Below are 17,213 nucleotides of genomic sequence, written 5' to 3'. Positions count from 1 at the left end.
TATATTTTACTCTGGAATTTAAGACTATGATTAGCTCACCACTATTTCAATAAGTAGAAAATACATCAAACTTATCTTTGTCATGGTCAGTTCCCCATGCATACCCCTTTGGATCCCTTATCTCTTCTATAAGTGGCAACTTGACTCCCTATCCATGCTACTATCTTATGAGGAGGCTGTTCACTATTGCCAAAACCTTCTTTACCAATGCACAACTAACCAGAAATGTCTGGGAATTAACATCTTCATGAAAGCAGCCCTAAACCAATGGATTTGGGAATATAATACCCTAAGACTTCGATTTTGGAAAGAATACTTCTGAGTCCCATGTGTTTTCCACCTTTTCCCAGAGCTTTCCTAGAGAATATGCTTAATAACAGCTTGACATGCTGCTTTTCCTTTCCTGTACCATCTTCATACTCCTCTATTTGTTTTTCCTGTACCTCCCAAATAAACAAAGGGTTCATTGTCCTCCTCTCAGGTTCTGATTCCCTTAGGGGAACCTAATTAAGGGAATTTGAAATGGTTCTAGGAAATATGTCCTCAGAGGGGACTCTGGGATTGAGTCACTGGCTGGCCAAATAGCAAAAGACTGCTGGTGGCAGTTGGGATAGTGATAATCCTTGGCATTCCATAGGATAGCCAGTGATAAGCTTCTCATCTGTAGTAAACTGAAATGGAATATCTGTGGAGGAAGATGCACTAACTCATGCAGTATCTCTGGCATTTGAGAGAGATGGTGGCAATGGTAATTATAAAGATTAGAATTCTTTAGTTGTTTTTAAATTCTATTAATAAGCTACATAAAAATAATGATAGTCTCAAACTAGAAAATAGATACCTTTGCACAGAGGGGAGGCCAAAGGGGATCTTTGATAGTATTTAGAGTCCCTCATCTTCTGCAGCTGGAGGGCAGATCAGGCCAAAAACTAGATGTAGCACATAATTTTGAGAGTACTTGAAATACAGAGAAAACATGATTTTTAGTACTGATACATCTCCTATCAGTTCTAAAAGGCATAGGTACAAAGGGAATGGACCCTGGCTACCTGGGATGAAAACACCTGAGTGGATACACCTGAGAATGCTGAAGCTCCCATTCCCTTGAACCCTCGAAGGCTGCTGAAACCCACATCTTTAGCTAGATGATGACAGCCTTCCCTTGCTTGGGGACCTTGAACAGGCCTCTACTGAGATGGAGGCTTCCCAAGCTGATAACTGACCTCTTCAAGATTTGCCTATATACCCCCACTTGTCATTTCTAGACTAATAGCTGGTATAAAGTTTAGTAAACTACTGTACATCCTCTGGGGATTATTTCCTCCTTACCCTCCCAAACAAATTACAGGTTCTTGTAAATATATACCAAAATGACTCCAAGAATGGAGGGCAAGTGTTGAGTGGCATGCGGAGTATAAGTCTGTACAAGGGAGTGTTTGTGCACATAGGGAACAATCTAATGGCTTGGTATTCAACATACTGGCAAGGACGCCTGGAGCTTGCTCTAATTTGTTACTGGGATGGCTCCCCGAAGCTTGGAAAATATGTTGGCCTCCAATAAATAGATGGAGATGCTGGAACTGCCTCCGCAGAATAGTGTGGAAGGGTTCAAAATGCTTAGAGAGGGGGACACACTAGAATGAATTTATTCTCTGTCTCACCTATTTTCCCAATGAGAGCCCAGAGGACTCTCCATTTAGTGAATCAATAAAGGATGAGCTAGTGAGGACCGGACCAACACCATGTCCTTTCTAAGCCAGGGTCGATGGAGGGGAAACTGCTCTGGAATTAGACTCCCTAGAATCAATGGGGGATGATAAGATTCTGGTGCAGCACAGGCCTGAAGTCGGCATCAGACATTAGAGAAAAAGCGTGAGTAGCTACCAAAATGTAGCAAAGCTGAAACAGCAAACAGGTTTGTATTTTGCAATATTTAATTATCTATGATTTTTAAGTGAAATTTAATATAGACCCACATTCATTATCATAAAACATAACTGCATGTCAGTATCTTACAAAAATATTCCCATATTACATGTTTGTGAAAAAGAAATCAATTCTAGTCGCCAGAGATCTCTTGTAATACATATGCAAGAAAAACAAATTATTGACATTTCCTGAAAGAGTGAGCATTAATTTTGTAAAACAAATTTCATGTGTGAATATTGAATATTGATCTTTCCAGGTCAGATTTTTTTCACCTTTGGTTTTTATCTCAAAATTCTTTTTTTTTTTTTTTTTTTTGAGACAGAGTCTCACTCTGTTGCCCGGGCTAGAGTGAGTGCCGTGGCATCAGCCTCGCTCACAGCAACCTCAAACTCCTGGGCTTAAGCAATCCCCCTGCCTCACCCTCCCGAGTAGCTGGGAGTACAGGCATGCGCCAGCATGCCTGGCTCATTTTTTCTATATATATTTTTAGCTGTCCATATAATTTCTTTCTATTTTTAGTAGAGACTGGGTCTCGCTCTTGCTCAGGCTGGTCTCTAACTCCTGAGCTCAAACAATCCACCCGCCTCGGCCTCCCAGAGTGCTAGGATTACAGGCGTGAGCCACCAAGCCCGGCCTCAAAATTCTTACTTTTTAAAAAATTTCTCCACATGATATATCATGCTTCTTTTTGATAGAAAAAAGTACATGTGCATGTGAATATGAAAGTTAGTGGGTGAGGAAATTACCATTGTTCACTAACGGGAGCAAACTGGGGCACAGTCTAGTAAGAAATCCATTGAATGAGCCATTCTAGCCCCTTTTGTGTTGTTTCTTGCCTAGGAGCCACTTTATGCCAAGAGAAGTGATTTCTTGGCATTTTAGTGTTAAATAATCCCCCATTCTGTTTGAATGGCTGTATTTAAATGAAGTTTAAGTACTCCAGAACGGGTGGAAACATTAGCGGACAAATGGGCCAGTGCTTTCCATTTTCCAAAGTGTGTATCTGGGTGGTAGATGGCATGTGTGTGTACTTATGTGTGAGTCCCCACTGTGTATTCCTGTGTTCTTTTCAGGGAATGACAAGGCATACATCTTATCACATTTACTTAATATTTTTAGCTGGTTAATAATTTTTAGCTGGTTAAACCCTCTGTTAAAGTGAATTGTTTTCCATTTTAAAATTAATAAGTACTTATTTGGGGAAATCTAGGAAACTGTTGAGTTTAAAAATATCACCCATATTTTCACCATCAGATAGTAATCCAAATGTATTTTATACTCACTTCTGTGTTTATTTCTTATATTTATATATTTGCTTTTTACAGTGATTATGCAACTCTTAAACCCTTCCTTTTTACTTATGAAACTGATAAATACTTTTTCCAGAAGCTTACACATCTTAAATAATATTTAATGGCCTCATAAAATCTCACTGAATGTATATGCTGTACATTACTGAATCACAATCCTATCTTAAACATTGAGATTGTATATTAGGGTTCTTGAGAGAAATAGAACAAATATAGATATATACAGATACAGGTATATAGATACGGATGTGTAAAGAGTTTTATTATAAGGAATTGGCTCATGCATTTATGGAGACTGAGAAGTCCCATGATCTGCCCTCTGCAAGCTGGTGACTGAGGAAAGCCTATGACATGGTTCCAGTCCAAGTGCAAAGGTCTGAGAACCAGGAGAACTGATAGTGTAAGTTTTGGCCCAAGTCCAAACGCCTGAGAACTAGAGAGCAGTGATATAAACCCCAGTCCAAGGCAGGAGAAGATGGATGTTCCAGGTGATTCATTTAGGGAGAGAGAGTGAATTCTTCCCTCCTCCACCTTTTTTGTTCTATTCAAGTCCTGGATAGATTGGGTGATGGAAATGGCAACCTGCTCTACTCAGTCTACTGATTCAAACCCTGTTTCTCATCCAGAAACACCCTCACAGACACACACAGAATAATGTTTAAGCAAATATCTGGGCACCCCATGATCCAGTCAAGTGGACACATGAAATTAACCACAGGTTGTTTCACTTATCATTATTAGGAATTATTCTGCCATCAGTATTTGTGACTATTTTATCTTTTTGTTTTTATTTCCAAATTTATGATTAATTTCTTACAATAGATTTCCAGAAATGGAATTAACCAGATCAAACTGCATTAAGTATAAAAAATTCACTTTTATTGTAATATATTTAAATTGATAAAAATCTCATTATTTCAATGCATGTAATGCATTATTATTTTTATTTATGCCTGAATTCGTGTTTGAATTTTTGCATTTCATATCTTATTTTGGTATAAATTCATTATTTTCTGAACAACAAACTGATTGCCAAGAAGCAGTTTTATTAAATAATCCTTTCCTTGCTCATTGGTTTGTGATATCTCTATGACTGTAATAGCTTTCATGGAAGATAAGGTCTAATTTTATAAGAATATTCTGTGATATTAATCTATATCTATCTAATTGTGTTAGCATCATGCTCATTTAAATATTATAGTTTTGTAACTTATTTAATGTCTGATAAATCTTGCTCCCCTCTTTAATTTTATTTGAAAACTAGCTCTCCTAATATAAAATTATTAATTTCAAGTTTCCCCCAAATTATTTCATTTTTTATTTTGAATGAAATCGTATTAAATAAATAAAATAATTGAAAATGAAAAGATATCTTTAAATATGCATCCCTTTTGCTTAAAGCAAGGTGTATCTATTCAACTTTTTAAGTCTGCTTTAATTCCCTCTCTGCACGTGTTTCACTGAGATTATTTCTTGGTGTTGTGTTCTGTTACTACACATGGGAATGAAATCATAGGCAAAGCAGGCAGAGACATTAGTTTGATTAAAGCGCCAATCCCAACACTGTCCATGTATATTTGACCACATCAATAGATCTATAGAAATTTGAATTCAGGCAATACCCCAAACTGGGTATTTCTCCTTTTGAGCTATCTGGGAAGTATTCATAGTTATTGATTTAAAGAATTCCTCACACTGGATCAAGAAAATGTCTTCCTTCATCAATCCCAGTGAAATAGACTGAGGGACACAGGGCAAGTTGATTTGTTTAATGACACATAATTCTGTAGAGAAGGTAAAAAAGGAGAGCAGAAAAGCTCTGTCACTGGCTCTCTGCTTCACCTATAAGCTTTCCCTTCCTTATCTCATTCTCACCCAGAGCACCAATTAAGCATGTGATGTAGCTGATGTCCAAATATGCATTTCTAGTCCAGGTCCTTTGAAGAACTATAAGGATAAATAATATCTTTACTCAGACAAGATTAGTTTGTTAAATACTTCGATGTTTCATCATTACCCTCAGGACAGAAAGTGCTCTGTTTACATGGATAGCTATATAATATCTTACTTATTAATCACTATGCTTTTCTTTTCTTTATCCTTTTAAGTAACTTTTCGTTAAGCAAAAGCATTTGCATTGGTAGAATAGTAAGATTGAAATAGAATGAAAGAAAATTGTCAACAATTAGGCATTGAAAATCAAATTGGGAAACCTGAGAGTATCAGCACAGTTTGTACCAAAATCCAGCTTCCACTCCAGGAAAGAAAAAGGGAAGAATATTATTACTGAGGCTGAAGACAGTGTGGAAGAACGAAGAAAAGTGACCTTCTAGAATATTGGTACCCTAGAGAAGAAGAAATGAACAGTGGCTGAGAGAAACAGGAGGTCAGCATGGAGAGAACTGAGGGGACACTTTTGGTGGTCAGTCTAGGGACTGGGTGGGGACACTGAATGGGAGTCTCACCAACAGTAGAAGCCAAGCCAACGTCTGCTTTTTGTGTTTACCTCCATACTGGCTGTTCTTCTTCCCGTCTGCAGCGGGCTTCTATCTACAGCATGCCACCTGAGGTTCATTAAGGAAGATGACACTCTTGCCCCAAGACTTTGTTTAACTTTTATACAGACTGCTTGGCATGGTCATTCTCCAGTCCTTTTCAATGGTCCAAAACATTTAGAAGACCAAGAAGCACAGAGTGGAGTATAATAACTCCTAAAAAAGCCTCACGTATCAGGGAAAGCCTCAGCACTTATACTTGGGGGGATTGCACTTCTGTGACATGTGCATGTGCTTAGTTCCTCAATGTTACCTGTTCCTGTGCCCTCCCACGCTTCACCCATAGGAACCTGCTATAGTTATCCCTTGACACACCAAATGATGGAAAGCTTCCATGACTTCAGCAATACTCTCTCCTCTGCTGAAAAACTGCCATCTCTACCTGACATAATTTTCCAGTGTACACGTTAATCTTGTAAGACTACATCTTTTGAAGAATGTCTGTCTCTTATCTTGACCTACACATGTAAATACAAAAGTGCAACCAAGTGTTTGGGTATTTGTCCCACCTGCCTCACCACCCACCCACTTCCACCCACCCCTGGCTCTCAGCCTCTGGAGCTTATCCCTCTCTCCAGGGCAACAAGCAGCACCTTTAAGCAAATATTGAATGAATAAAATCTATTCTGTCAATCCTTCAGCTCAAAGCTTAAATCCAGAGAACTTAAATTGTCCCTGAAGTAATCACTGTAGTCTTTACTACTTCTCAGACAATTCCTTACTTCTGTCAACCTATTCCTAACTCAATGTTTAACTTTTATTTACATACAACTGTGTATCTAAATTATGTGAAACTTCCCAAAACAAGAATTACCTTGCCAGCCAGGTCCATAGACCTCAAAGAAACCTGATGTTGCAAGTTAGATGGAAATAAGAGGTGAGTTGCTTAGTGTGGCGAGTGCCAAGGTTAAGTAAATGGTCACAGTGGAGCCAAACATCCACCTCCATTTTAATATGGTCAGATTTACACCCCCCCCCCACGCACACACTTAAAGTTAACGCTATATGCAGTGAGAATATTTTAGACTTGAGGTAACTAAGATTCATTAAAACCTGCTAGATGGCTGGGTATGATTCGCATAAGCTGAATAAAACACACCTTCAGTCAGAGTGATACTTCTGCCTTCTTTTTTGGCTTCTCTAATGCAAAGCTAAAAGTCCCCAATTTCCCAATGCTTCAAATTATCTTCTAATGAAAATCATTGTTTTGTTTATGGAGCTTATCATAAATTGAGGTAATTTCAAATTTGCATTTCTGATGTACTACAGTCTGAGGTGTTAGTGAATCAGTCTCAGACCCCTTTTCCCTCTTCCCCACCTTTTTTAAAACCATGGAACTGTTAATTACAATATAGACATATTTCTAAACCAGATACTTTCCAAATTGCAGCTACTGATACATATAGAGAATAGAAATGATTTGGTTAACAAATGCCTAAAAGTTACTTTCTCCTTTCTATGAATTTTCTAGTTGAATTATTTTTCCGCTCAACCCCAAATTTAAGTGTTTTGATTTAATCATCATGATATTGTCAGTGGAAGACTTTTAGTCTTTAAACTCAGGGGAGACTCTTAGTCCAACTCAACTCAAGTTTATTCACCTCTAAAACTTAACATATGATAGTTTTTGGTCATTCAAGTCTACATATATCACAGATCTATAGCTTGAGAAATAGTAGAAGAATAGTTAAAGAGTGAATTGTTTTCCAGTTATTATAGTCATGGTTCTATGATAGGCATGCTTTTCTACCCTAAAAACATGGTGTGGAGAATTGGCATAATTTGAGTAGACTATGTCTATAAAGCATTAAAATCTTCAAACCCAAGGCAACTCTAAAACTCAGCAAACCAAAATTCATTTTTTATAATAGCCACTGTAATGTAATTTCTTGCACAATGAAAAGCAAACAAATATCTTCTTTAAGTTCTTAATGTTCTATTGAACATCCTTAAATTAGGGTGGAAAACTATAGATACTGACATAATCAAATATATAGGATGAGTCTGTACAGTCTGTATATTTTTAAAGGTTTTTTTTTTCCCCCCTATGAGCAGAGAGCATCTCATTTTGTTGGGCTGAGCATTAAGACTGGCTTTCTAATAGGGTTAACCAAATCTACCTCCATGCAACTACTTCCTGGGTTTACAGCAGAAAAGAAAGTTTTGTCTGCTTCTCATTATAGTTCTCCCTATATTTAAGGTAGCTTATATGGCAGCCTTAGGGAAAGAAGTGAAGATCCAGAAGAAAAATGGTGAGACTTCATGTGACAGAGAAAAAAGAGTTACAAAATGTTCTAAAAGCATACAATCCAATGGCTGTAGAGCAACTTGGTAATATTAAACCCAGGATTAAAGTGAAATGATGTAGGCAACTTTATGAGACGTCTGTAAAGCAATGCCTTTAGAAATATTTATTTAGTCTAATTATGTAAAATAGTGAGAATTGGTGGAAAGTACAATATTGTCTCTTCAGATATATGTTTAACAAAATTAGAGAGTTGTGAGGTTAAGCATTTATCATTCTCCTAAAGCCCTTAGCACATAGTTAATTCCATGGCATGTATTACCGGGCCTTCCATAGACAAGTGCAATGGGATTAAGGAGGATGAATGGACTGTCTCACTCGCCTGAGAGATTCAGGTGAAGTTTGTGTAGAGACTTGAAAAAAATGCAAAATTTCCTAGGGTGGACACTAGATGGGAGAAGGAGTGGGATGTAAATTTTAAACAAAGTGATGTGTGTAAAAGTATACCAGTATGAAAGATCATGGTGTCTTTAAAAACTGTAGAGCAGTATTAGAATAGCATTTAGTTTAACTTTATCATTTATATTTTGTAGCTATTTTTCTAATACACTTCTAAAACATAATCCTATGCTAAGAGATCTTACACAAACACTGAAACAAGGCAAAATTTGGCATTAAAGTGTGAGCCATAAAATCACAAGGTCAGTGCATACAAGAGATTTGATATAAGAGTGTTTTATACATATTTCAGTTGTTAGTACATGGTTAGATACAACTCATCACTCAAAACTGATTGTTTTACTTGTACAGAAGCCAATATGACTGCAGTTATCTCTTGAGCCAATTAATGTCCACTTGCCTGCCAGTTTTCACCATACATACCTTGTGCCCTCCATGAAACTAATTCCCCAACTGTTTAGGAAATTCAAATGGAGCTCCTAAATATTTCACACACAGCTTTTGTTAATAAATTATCCAACAGTATTTCAACCAGGTCAGACTCCGTAGCTATACATTTTAAAGAGCGTGAATTAACTCTTGACAAGGGAAATTCGAAACTATTCAAAGCCAAAGCCTGTGAATAAGACAAAGGATGAAAGGAAAATAGATGAAGTAATGCAATAGCCAGCTGAGGAGGAAACGATGCCAAGTAGCTGTGATACAACAGCATGAAGCAAAATGGCTTCATTAATACGCCGCAAAGTACCAGAATGTCACACAAGACAACACTTTGTTTCCAAACCAAACACAACCAGAGTTTACCCCTATTGATTTTAAGTAGCAGCTGCCTAATTGCTAGAAAGCAGATACTTGAGCAGTTGTTGAGATTTGCAAATGCAAATAAGCTTCCTCACAAGTATATCCATATCACAGCTACTATGTCTTTTGGTGGAGTTAGTTACACAATGATTGTGATATTTAGCCATCATAGTAATTGAACTTTATAAAGTAATTAGCAGCAGCAAACAGGTACATAAATGGCAGTTACTTAGATGATAGTCAAATCACAATTTATAAAAAAAAGATGTAAAGAGTTTTATTACCTTCCCTTCATTTCTCAATTCAAAATACAGTTCCAACAATAATTCATTTTAAAAAGATAATCTCTTGTCACAAAAATATTTATTCTATGAATATTTTACTCAGGATCCTCTATATTAGGTATTTACGATGCAAAAAATAAAAAGTTTCCTAGTTATTCCTGAGTTGCTGATATTAAAATAATTCATAGTATAAAGAGCACAGAGAAAAATGATAAATGCTTAACCACACAACTCCTTAACTTTGTTAAATATGTATTTGAAGAGATAATACTATGCTATTCAATTCCCTCAAGTGTAACAACCGAAAAGTAGTGATATATGCTGCATAGCCAAAATTCTATAGCGGACATGCTAACTGCTGTGGATTGTCAATTTTCAAAGAATTAAAATGTCAAAAATATGTTACAAATGTCTTTTGTGTTATACTGAACTCAATCTAGTTTTATCTCCATGAGTTAAAAAAGATATTTCAAATCCTTGGTCAGCAAAACCATCCGTTTAAATTGAGCATTCAATTCAATTTACTGTATATTTACTTTGTCTTTATTGTGTAACAGGAACTGTGCTAGGGGAAGGAGCTACGAAGGTGGAGATATACTTTTCCTTTCTTGGGGAAATAGTTTAAAAGGGAGAAGGACAAATAAGAGACACAAAACATATTTTGATAAGTGTTAGGATGGGAGCTCTAGGGGCTCAAAGAAGGGGTCAGTAAAAGTTTTATAAAGAACAGGGCTTTGTTAGTTGAGTCCCCTCAAAACAGGCCTTGATAGGATTTGGGCATAATTAGTCTATTTGGGAAATGATTTCAGTAGAAGAGTGGGGAAGTAGGACAGGAAAGGGATAGTCAATTAAAAGTGAATTATCAAGCAAGTTCCCACCTGGGTAGCTGAAGCTTAATCCAACTGTGGGAGTTTGGAAAATGGTATAGAACTCAAGTCTCAGATTTATCTCACCTAAGGGATAGGGATTTGGAGTATGTATACCGACTGCCATTAGTCTTTGGTTGAGGTCTGTTCATAAGGATGTTAATTCTCTTACATTTCTAGCTTGCAAAGGGAGAGAAAGTCCACACATACACACACACACACACACACACACACACACACTTTCACACATAAAATGTGCTTTCATTTGGAAGTAGGGTAAGAAGAAAGGGTAAGGGAAGGAATAAAGTTCAGGCATTGACCTTACAGATATTCCTTGATCTCTTCGATATGACTACAGAGTTTATTTTACTTTATTCCAAAAATTCTTTCACCACACGGGGCCTTCATTTCTTTTTTCTGTTCATCATTTCTCATGTCTCACTTCCTACCTCCTACTTTACCTTAGTTATATTGTGAGACCAATCACTAAAATTATTTATTTACACATTTCTCACCCCTTCCCCTTCTTCATAATCATCTCAAAATTTGCAACACTGGTTAAATTTAAACTCTCCTTCTACTTTGCATCTAAATCCAGCAGTGGACTGCCAGAGAAAAACACCCAGCTATGCTGACTACTCTCAGATAAATTCACGACTGTGAATCTCAAGCAGGTGCTGAGCACTGCCCTCCCCCTTCTTCCTGCTCCCTGGATTCTCCCAAACTTGCCTATTTCATACATAATGCCCCATGGTCAAACTTCGATAACCATGTCTCAGCTGGCAGCCTGGCCTCTTATTTCATTGAGAAAACGGATGCAATCCTAAAACAGAATACTTCATCTTGTCACTATCAAATCTACCCAATTATCTCAACGTAGGCCCATACACTTCAATTTTTTCAATTTTTTCACCTATTACAACTGATGAGCTTTCTCTGCTGTTGCGATGGCCAAACCCCCAGTTACACACTGGTTCACATCCCTTGTCACCTCAAGAACTTCATTCCTACAGTTATCCATGTTTCCTAGAACATATGCATATCTCTATCTCTGCAGGATTAGTTCCATGAGCATTTGAACATACTCTAGAAACTACCATAGTAGTGTGAACTTCAGTAATTAAATAGAAAATTAAATAGCATTTCTAAGCCTCAGTTACCTCATCTATCAAAAAGAATAATGTCTACCTCTTTGGATTATTATCAGCATTAAATGAAATGAAGCCTAAAGGACTCCTTAAAATGTTTGACATTAATTAATTATTTATTATTAATATTCAATTATACAGCTAAATATAATAAAGCTAAAATATTGCCTTCTCTCAAGCATTTCTTGATTTGCACTTTCATTCTAGGACAGATACTCAGCCTCAAAGCCCACTGGGGGTCAGAATGTGTGTTCTAAAAATAATGGCCACCACACGTGTGGACCCACATTCTCTTCTAGAACTTTGCCACTACTCCACCAAGAAGTTGAGTCTATGTCCTTCTCTCTGAACCTGGGTGAGTCTTTATGACTTTTTCAATTAATAGAGAATGGTGGAAACAAAGCTGTGTGACTTCTAAGGCTAGGCACTAAAGGGTAATAGGGCATATACCTGGTGCACACTCTTGCACTTGCACTTTCTCTCTCTCTTAAAATGATCACCCTTAAAACTGAGCTAAGGAACCCAGGTTATGTGGACCTGCCCATGTTGACAGAAACTGAAGAAGCTCCTACTCCTCAGTTACTCCTGTACTTTCCAGCTGCCAGAGTACCACCCTGTCTGCTATGTGAGTGAACCATCTTGGAAGAAGATTCTTCAGGATGCAGATGAGTCATCCCATTTGGTGATGTGTAGATATGTTTTTTTTTTTTTATGATGGTGCAAACTCAACATTTTTAAAAGATGTGTACATGCAGTAACACTGCCTGCTTAAGACTGTAAGAGCAGAGACATTACAAACTAAAAAGGGGTCTCTGGACCCCAAATTTATACAAGCAGGAAGCAGGTCAAGAAAGCTACTTCACTGCAAACACATGCTACATAATATGGAAGAGAAAGGATAATTCAGAAGCAGAACCAAGAACTTAAAGCACAGACCCAAGAGCCATGAAGAGATAGTTCCTGGATTAGAACTGAGACCTCATCAAGGAACTGGCAGCATGTGCCCAGCTGGGTTACGGAATTACTATGAACCAGAGTCTGCTGTGTGTCCCTTGCTTCCCCCTTTTATGAATGGATGCAATTATCCTGTGCCTGACTTCCCACTATGGAGGTATAGTGGGGCGGGGGGTAGATAAATTATCTCTTTAATTCACAGGGCTTCAGATTGAGCAGAACAGTTATCAAGGATCCTAGTACCCAAGGAACTGTATCGCAGGCCTCATCTGTACCCTGTCTTGATTTAAAGGATAAGAACCTGACCTCAAACCTAAGCCTGATGCCAAAATAGATGAAATTTTTGCAGGATCCTAGGAAGGGGTGAGTGTATTTTCCATGTGGGAATAATGTAAGCAATTTTTAGCCAGAGGACAAGCAGTAGAGGTTTTAAAACTTGTCTGAAAATATTTTGACTACTATCCTCATCATGAGATAGAGTATATGTCCTTTCCCTTGAACCTGTTAGGGACTTGGTGACTGCAACCACATGGGAGACTACAAGTGAGAACAGGCTAGTTGAATCAGATAGCCTCTATTTCTCTCTCTCTCTCTCTCTCTCTCTCTGTCTCTGACAGACACACACACACACTGACACACACATACACTCTATGTAGTCTCTCCTCATGGCAACCTCAAGGTGGCTAAATTTCTCATATGGCAGCTAAAGATTCCCATAGCAAGTGCCCTAAGAGAAATTGACATTGTATGGCCTTTCCTAACCCAGCTTCAGAAGTCACTCAGTGTCATCTCCACTGCACTATGTTGTTAAGGCAGTCACCAATCCCTAACAGGTTCTGGTAAACACTTTTACACAATTTTGTACTTTGGCACCCACCTTATTCTATAATGTAATTCATTCATGTGTAAACTTTTTCTACCCTAGTTCTCAGATTTTAAGCTGTTACGAGGACGGAGTGCTTCATGTTCACATTTACACTCCCTCAAGTCCTCAGGACAACATTTGGAATGTAGTAAATCCTCAAGTATATGTTAAACTGCATTAAATCAGTTAAAAACTAACTTATGTCCTCTCTCCTTATGGATATTAAGTATATTGACTTCAGAGAGTTTTCTTGCTCATACAACTCATAAGAGTAAATAGATGTGAAAGGAAATGTTTACAAGGACTATAATTAAGTGTAATAGGTTTTCTCTGACTTTCACTAACAAACTAATTTGCCTGTATACAATGTACAATTCATCAAAACCTTATGATCTGGAATTATTTATTTGCTTATTTTGGCTCTTGTGCAACAGTTGTTTCTTCTGATATTCTATCTGCCATTATGATGTATGTTAAGGTCTCCCAACTTGATTTACAAACATGTCTTCAATTAGTGTAACACTCATCTCCTCCATGGTTGTCTCTCATAACTGCTCATTATATATGAGGGCTGTCTGGAAAGTATCCAGCCATGTAACCATTCTGGTTACTAGAGATTATATTAACAATGGCTGGATACTTTCCAGACAGCCCTCATATATCTGTTTAAATTCAATCAGGATTTGAATTCTTCTCACGTCTCCCCAACCTGTGAATACTACCTTATTGCTTTGTAAAATGTATAAGAACTCCCCTACACTATTGGAATGTATATTTGCATTATAGTATGTATTCTCATAAAAAAACACTATATTGACATCCATAGTATTAACCTGCATAATTTAAAAAAGAGATAGTTGGAGTATGAAATAATTACTTAACCAGCTACTTAATATCTAAGTATATCCTTTACTTAAAACAACTGAGGTGATTTTTTTGACCAACACCAACATTTCATGTGACTTAGTGAAACGTGGCTACAGAAGACTGGCTTGGAGATTATTCAGAAAAATTATTCTGTTTCAGAACTTCTCATTATCATGTTTTTATTGTTATATAATTATAATGTTCTAAATGTCCATTCTAAAAAATAAATGGGAGGTGAGTTGTTGAAGGTTTACTCCACCACATCTTGGTACCCTGCCCAGTGCTAAATGGTGTGACTATGTAGAGTCACTCTAGGTGACTATGTAGAATTTCACACCCTTCTCTTCAAGGAGTGATTAAACTATTTACTTAAGCAACAGCTCTATTCTTTATTAGAGGTTAGAAAATTACTTCAGAAAGTTCTCTAGATTTCACATTTTTTTAAACAGTCTCCTTTTTAGCAATAGTTTTATCATAAGGATTTAAAAAGTTACTTTTCATGGTTATTGAATGTCAGTTAATTCTTAATTCAATCTTGTGTATCTTCTGAAAAACATGGCACTGAAAAAAAAATCATGCTTTCCAATCAACCACAACGGGTCTACCAAATCAACAATCATTAAATGAATCAACCTTTAAATTCAAGCATCAGCTAAAAGGAAATGTTCATTGAAATCAATTTTTAAACAAAATTAAAAGTAAGATTCCAAGCCAATATTTCTTGGTTAAGGTTTTTAGCTTTCAAATTCACATGACAAAGCAAACTAAATAAATAAAGTATGACTCTCACTGTCTATAATCCTAGTACATGGAGTAGAAAACAAGCTAAATTCTTTCCATGTTACATGACCTAGTCAACTAAAGTGCCCACAAACACAGGAGTTATTTGGTCTGTCTAATTTAGACTTTTTTTTTAAGTTCCAGAACGTATAGAATTTACTTAGTTGGCACCCTGATAAATGGTTCTCTGATCTAATTGGTATAATTACCAAGAGGCAGATACAGTGTAATGACTCAAACCAATTGGCTCATGGAATATCTTTGCCATTAAGAGTGTTATTTATAAGGGTATTCAAAGTAGTCTCCTACATATCAATATCCAGCTCCAAATATTTTCTAGTACATTTTATCTCCAGATCTATGGCTAAGAAACAATATTATGAGTGTTTCCTGTGATTTTCATCCATTTGGAATAAGATTGAAAACTTAGCAAACCAAGGGAGACTCTTTTCAACTAAAATTTATCAGAGCTGGACTGAATATACTTTGTTGTTTACCAAGAATTGTGTGATGAGACTTAAATAAATGATTATTCTCATCATTTATCAAAATATTTGGAACTTTTATTTTAATCTTTTCATTATAATCCATCTATTGTCTTCTCTGATGCAAAGTATCATGAAAAAAAAGTTAAGAATTATTATGAAGGTAGCATCTTTTCTTCCCTTCAGCAAGAAAGATGAATATTTTACTCATGAAAGTTATGAGCTGGAAAAAATAGCTATTCCATTTTGTTTCTCACTTTTGACACGATATAAATTTCAATGGAGACCTTAGAGATTTATAAGAAAGAAAATGAAAAACAAAGTCCTCCAAAAGAGTTTGTCTTCAGAAAAGCATCATTATTTTCAGGTTTCTCACAAACTTGTTTGTCCTACCTCCAGCACTTTGATCAGCTGGTAATTCTACAGTAATTGAGAATACTTTCTAACACAGGTATCAAAATAATGAAAGAGCTGGGGACTTAAGTGTGAAAGCTACAGAGTTTACAATGGTTTTGAATATCGGCTTCACGAATGGATTTGCTTGACTGCAATTCAATCTTTTATAAGGCTCGAGCCTCTCTCATCTCTGAAAGGTATTTTGTTTAAATAGCTTTAAATCCATTTCTGTGAAAATTAAAATTAAATATGGTATCCCTAAGTGTCTTCCATTAATTTCAATTTTAAATGATTGATTCATATGTGATTTTTATGCCTCCATCGTTATATGAGCATTTACATGTTTAGTGTTGGTAACCAATATGCAATTTGATTTCTTTCTCTGAGATAACTCTCATTACATTTAGTTTTCAAATCAAAATCTAGTGTTCCAGTCTTCTTGAAGTTTAATTCTTTAATTGAAATTTAGCTGTAGATATCCTGTGATATTCTCTGCCTGAAATTTGCATTATAAGCTTGCTATTGTTTACTTCAGGTTGATTAGAGAAAGATATTCTTCCCCAGTTTATACTTACAGAGGATATATCTTTGTCATTCACTTTTTAAAGAAATTTGGTATGGTCATTTTTGGTTATCATTGTCAAAATTCTGAATGTCTCTCTAATTTTTTATTTTTTTAAGCTTTTCTAATTTTTTTTCTCCCTTAGAAGATGTATTAATAAAAATTTTACCTGTATTTCATTGCATTTCAATTAGATCTGTGTCCTGAAATAATGATTCTTCCAGGTTTTGAATGTTACTAGATGAATTAGAATTTTGTGTGTGTGTGTGTGTGTGCACGCGTGTGTGTGTGTGTGTGTGTGTGTATGTTACGGATAATGCTAGATTACTGGGAGAAATCAAGATAATTTTTATGCCTTCACATACAATGCATATTTGTTTATATAAAATTCATCACAAAGAGAAACTAGAAAATCCTTTTTGATCAACCAGTACCAGAAAGTGATCAAAATATATGGTTCTGTAGAAATAAATGTTTAACCAGAAAGAAATTAGCAGTTTCATTCTTTGTATATCTGCTACCAAAATTCTTCAACCTTAAAGTTTTCCAAAATTGTGTATGTACATGAAGAGAGGGGAAAAAAAAAAAACTAAGAGAATTTACTTTAGCTAAGAAAAAATTTTGGAATTGGGTGGATATTATTTCCAACATAAATATAGATTCAAAACTATATTTATCTGTGGTATCATTCATAGGGTCTTTTAGAA

General features: G+C 36.2%; 1 pseudogene; it reads left to right on the top strand.

The window, feature by feature from the left end:
- LOC123634843 overlaps positions 1 to 17,213 on the top strand; it is a 92,975-nt pseudogene that overhangs the window by 14,065 nt on the left and 61,697 nt on the right.

Source organism: Lemur catta, chromosome 3 (genome assembly GCF_020740605.2).
Source record: "Lemur catta isolate mLemCat1 chromosome 3, mLemCat1.pri, whole genome shotgun sequence".
Taxonomy (NCBI): Eukaryota; Metazoa; Chordata; class Mammalia; order Primates; family Lemuridae; genus Lemur; species Lemur catta.
This window is presented reverse-complemented; position numbering and strand designations above follow the sequence as displayed.